Source organism: Salmo salar, chromosome 01, assembly GCF_965601325.2.
Source record: "Salmo salar chromosome 01, fSalSal1, whole genome shotgun sequence".
NCBI classification, from domain to species: Eukaryota; Metazoa; Chordata; class Actinopteri; order Salmoniformes; family Salmonidae; genus Salmo; species Salmo salar.
This window is the reverse complement of record NC_138291.1, coordinates 73,741,645-73,746,750: the sequence shown is the minus strand read 5'-3', so window position 1 is coordinate 73,746,750 and position 5,106 is coordinate 73,741,645. Positions and strand designations below refer to the sequence as shown.

The 5,106-nt window shown below is 41.8% G+C and overlaps 1 pseudogene across 1 annotated transcript; it reads left to right on the top strand.

The window, feature by feature from the left end:
- The first annotated feature begins 1,204 nt into the window (after positions 1-1,204).
- LOC106605708 (F-box only protein 5-like) lies at positions 1,205-4,612 on the top strand (annotated as a pseudogene). Its single transcript, XR_014382148.1, has 5 exons — positions 1,205-1,363; positions 2,233-2,838; positions 2,950-3,040; positions 3,574-3,771; positions 3,968-4,612. The product of XR_014382148.1 is annotated as an F-box only protein 5-like (transcript).
- The last annotated feature ends 494 nt before the right edge of the window (positions 4,613-5,106 follow it).

Here is a 5,106-nt window from a genome sequence, read left to right as displayed (position 1 = left end):
ATCCCTCCTGTCTCAGCCTCCAGTATTTATGCTGCAGTAGTTTATGTGTCGGGGGGCTAGGGTCAGTCTGTTACATCTGGAGTATTTCTCTTGTCTTATCCGGTGTCCTGTGTGAATTTAAATATGCTCTCTCTAATTCTCTCTTTCTGTCTTTCTCTCGGAGGACCTGAGCCCTAGGACCATGTCTCAGGACTACCTGGTATGATGACTCCTTGCTGTCCCCAGTCCACCTGGCCGTGCTGCTGCTCCAGTTTCAACTGTTCTGCCTGCGGCTATGGAACCCTGACCTGTTCACCGGACGTGCTTGTCGCACCCTCGACAACTACTATGATTATTATTATTTGACCATGCTGGTCATTTATGAACATTTTAACATCTTGACCATGTTCTGTTATAATATCCACCCTGCACAGCCAGAAGAGGACTGGCCACCCCTCATAGCCTGGTTCCTCTCTAGGTTTCTTCCTAGGTTTTTGGCCTTTCTAGGGAGTTTTTCCTAGGGAGTTTTTCCTAGCCACCGTGCTTCTTTCACATGCTTTGCTTGCTGTTTGGGGTTTTAGGCTGGGTTTCTGTACAGCACTTTGAGATATCAGCTGATTTACGAAGGGCTATATAAATAAATTTGATTTGATTTGAATAATGTTGTGAAGAGGTTCATTTGCAGAATGAGAGGTAACTCTGAGTCTTCCATTCATGTGGTGGTCCTCATGAGAGCCAGTTTCATCATAGCGTTTGATGGTTTTTGCAACTGCACTTGAAGAAACTTTAAAAGTTCCTGAAATTTTCCAGATTGACTGACCTTCATGTCTTAAAGTAATGATGGACTGTCGTTCATCTTTGTTAATTTGAGCTGTTCTTGGACTTGGTCTTTTACCAAATAGGGATATCTTCTGTATACTTTTTTGGTTACTTCATGATTCCATATGTGTTTTTCAATTGTTTTGATGTCTTCACTGTTATTCTACAATGTAGCATGAGTAGGTGTTCTAAAACCTTTGACCGATAGTGTATTTCTAACAAAAAAGAAAAAACATTGCCCCAATATTTGAACGAATCACCTCTACATCGGTGTATTTCTATTGTATTTGCAAAGAAAGATAACTGGTACAGAAATGTAGTGGGCCTGATGCGGTTTCAGCTCTGACGTTAGACGTTAGTTTGCGCTTTTCTGTTCTCCCATTGGTTCCCCGGTTTAAAGGTAACTTCCCTCATTGGTTTGTGACATTTTGGATACGGATTTCAAAGGTGCAGCGAACTGGCGCTTTTTCCATATTTTCCTCATTCGAGTATCAAGAAAGTTGCCGAACCCAGTCTAGCTGCTAATGTGTGTGGCAGACCAGAAATAGGTGAAGTTACCTTAAAGGTATGCAATATTTTTCTTACCTCAATCAGAAAGCGTGTTGTTATATTGTTTGCTAGGCTAATAGCTATCTCACTTCATTTGATTCAGGCTAGTTACGCAAAACTTTTGACATTAATTTGAGAAAGCACATCCTTCTAGCCATGATGACCCTAGTTTTGTTACAATTGTTAGCTAGCTAACGCTACTCGCTTACCAACTTGACTACATAGCTAGTTAGCTACTTGACTAACTAGTGGTAGTTAGCCATACCTGGCCTAGGTATGTCACTGTAGTTAGTTAACTGTGTCGGTAACTTAACTAGGTAGTTGTACACTTTGCAATAGTTGGCTAACTAAATGTATATTTTCAATGTCGTTATAGATTTTTGTTTTAAATCCACTTAAGTTAGCTGCTCAAAATTAGACATTTTAGCATTGCCAATGGCTATCCTATGAATATAGCTAACGTGATGGTGGAAACGACTGAAGTTATAACTATTAAAATAACTTAATACGTTATGGTACGTTAAATGCTTATTTTGTACTAAATTACTATGCATGTAACGTTAGTTAGCTATTGTGATATCAAAGACCTTAATGCCAAATTAGTTGGCTACCTAGCCATGCTACAAAGTACATTTTGGGGGGAACAAGGAAGGCGCACTATGGAGATATTGCAGCTAGTTAGCAACTTTTTGATAACTACGTGTGTGTGTTATATTGGTTTAACGTTAACTAAATTCTAAAACATAACATTATTAACTCGAGTAACTGAGTGGGGCGATCCACTCTGGTTTGAAACACAACTTATGTACTATAGCTAGCCAGTTTGGCGCGTTTTGATTGTGAGATGGAACTGGCTAATGCACTGTATCTTATCTTCTGGCTCAGGGAGTCTATGAAAAATGAAGTGTCAGTCCAACAACTAACTCCGGTTTCCATGCAACATGAAGAAACATGTCGCCTACAAGGAGTCAGGCCTCAACCTCTCCACTCATGGGATGCATCCATGTAGTAGTCAAACAACTCAACAATGATGTGAAATGTGTTGACAATAAGGAGAACAACCAATATGACTGTATCCTTGACGAGGTGAACCTAGGCTGTGAAGCATTCGAGGACAGCGGTTACCTGTCTTTACAGAACAGCCAGATGGAGGACTTTTATGATGTTAAGGAACAAGGGGAGTCTCTAGGACTGGAGATATTCTCCCCATGTACCCCAGTTGCTGATTATCACAAGGCTAAGCACTCTGCCTCAACTCCCCATACTGAAGTTTCAACATGCCATATGCCAAGAACTCACCAATGGCTTCAAGAGGACCCAGAGCTATGACTGGACTGTCATTAGCTGGCTAGCAGAGGACTCTGGCCTTGAAAGGGTTATTGGTGGGAACATGGGCCTTGAGTGTATGGATGTTTTAAAAGCGCTGCTGGAGAGGGACATGAAGCACATCCTTACCAGGATCCTGCGTCTTCTTGATGTTGACTTGATACGGTAAACATTTGACCTTTACTGCTCTTATGATTTTGTAGAGGTTTTTCAACATGAAAATTGTTTTGTACTCTTATCATATATTCATGGTTGTTTTTCTTGTTTTCTTCACAGCTGTAGAAAAGTGAGCAAGAGCTAGAGAAAAATAATCTGCCAAGACAAGTCTGCACTACGTAAATGCGACCAGGCTGAACAGAGACTACAGGTAAGTGCTAACATTTTAAATGGATTTCCTTTAGTCATGTATATCAGGTATCAATGGTTTCAATTCTCAGCCCAGTCAAAACTGTTCGCTGCTCTGGCACCCCAATGGTGGAACAAGCTCCCTCACGACGCCAGGACGGCGGAGTCAATCACCACCTTCCGGAGACACCTGAAACCCCACCTCTAAGGAATACCTAGGATAGGATAAAGTAATCCTTCTAAACCCCCCCCCCTTAAAAGATTTAGATGCACTATTGTAAAGTGGTTGTTCCACTGGATATCATAAGGTGAATGCACCAATTTGTAAGTCGCTCTGGATAAGAGCGTCTGCTAAATGACTTAAATGTAAATGTAATGTAAGTTCACATTGACGGTTTAGTTTAAGCTTGCAGAGGCTCCCAAATTTGCTGATATGTTCGATATTTACATTTATTTAGAGGCCCTTTGCAGTACTTCAATCTTAATTGCCTAACCATAGTGTAATCCACTGCAAGAGTATTGTATGCTAAATAGCAATGTCCTTTTTTGTTATAGGACTCAAGAATCCCTGTAGGACTGGAGAATGTGGGTTCTTTGACGCGAGACACCACCCTGTCCAGGGTTGTAATGTCCTGTATGCAGAGAGTAGCTTCAACCCCTATCCAGAGGTCTACCAAGAGGATGCTCTCCCAGAGAGCATGCACGCAGGCGCCATACTGCTCCCAGCAATCTCGCTTCAGAGAATACCACGAGGTGAGGGTTCCTCTATTCACTTTGCATGTGACGGTTCAGAGGACATGATGGTGCTCAGTGTGTGTGTGTGTACTTATTGGGTTGGTCACCTTCCAATCAGTTCCAAAAAAGTAATGACATTATGTTCATGTTACCAATGATACATATTGTGAGTTATACTCTGTAGCCTTATACATTGTTTGGTTGTGTTCTCTAGGCTGCCAGTTCGCTGAAGCAGCACGAGTCGCTGAAGCCCTGTAAGCGCTGCGGCTCTCCAGCCAAGCACAACGCAGACGCAATGAGGGCCACCTGTACCCGCTTTAGTTGTGCCTTTGACTTCTGCACCCAGTGCCAGGGCCCCTTCCACGGCTCCTCAGCCTGCTGCACCCGGCTGACATGGCGGCCTAGCAACTCCACAGCCACCCCCATCCTCATTGGCAGCGCTCGCAGCAAGAGGAACGTCAGGCGCCTGTGAGATGAACGCAGCCTGGGATAAGACCCAATCGCTCACCTTTTAAAATTAAAATTTCTATGGAATATTTGTTTTATTCATAGCCCTTTCTGCCGCCTCCGCCGAAGACCAAAGGTATCTCGGCTATTGGAATACTCTGCATTAGAGTACACTGTATTCTGGGTCAATCAAGTGATTCCAGTTGTCTGACAATGTCGTCGGAAAGCGACAATCATACTGGAAGCCCAAAAAAAGAACATCCCACTGGATGCAGGGGAATCTTTCCTGGACTTTTATTTTTCTTAATGAAATGTCCTTGTCCTCGTTGGATATTTGTAAGTATTTTAAATGTGAGCTATGTAAATATTTATATTGTTTAAATAAATGTCTCTTGGGATTTCGAAGAACTGATCTTTTGTTTTTCTCCAATTTTTCAAGCCACACACTACCAGAAACCACGCAGCATGCACCAACTTTCTTTCAGAATTTAACAAGCAGAACACGTTACAATGCCAATAAGGGTATGAAAGTTACGTCATACTTCCAGGGTCCGTTCCCAGATATATTTTTTTCATGGGACTTGACAATATCTTAATTTGTGAAAATGTAGCCGTTTTAAAAAAGAAAAAAAGAATGTATATAATATATTTGTGTATTAGTTTACTTCTGCCAGATACTTTAAGTTATTGCGCTGAAGACCATTGTGCTGTGTATTTGTCTGTTGAAGACTTCAAAAAGCCGACAAAAGTTGGAAAGCTACTTCCTGGAAAATGACATCACTGTCGTAGCTTGTTTGCGACTTGCTTGGAAAGCTAAAACAACTAGTGAAACTAAGCCATTCATCCATTAGATGGTGCCATAATGTAGCTCTAAAAACCTCATGGCTCACTATCTGGAAAGCTTAA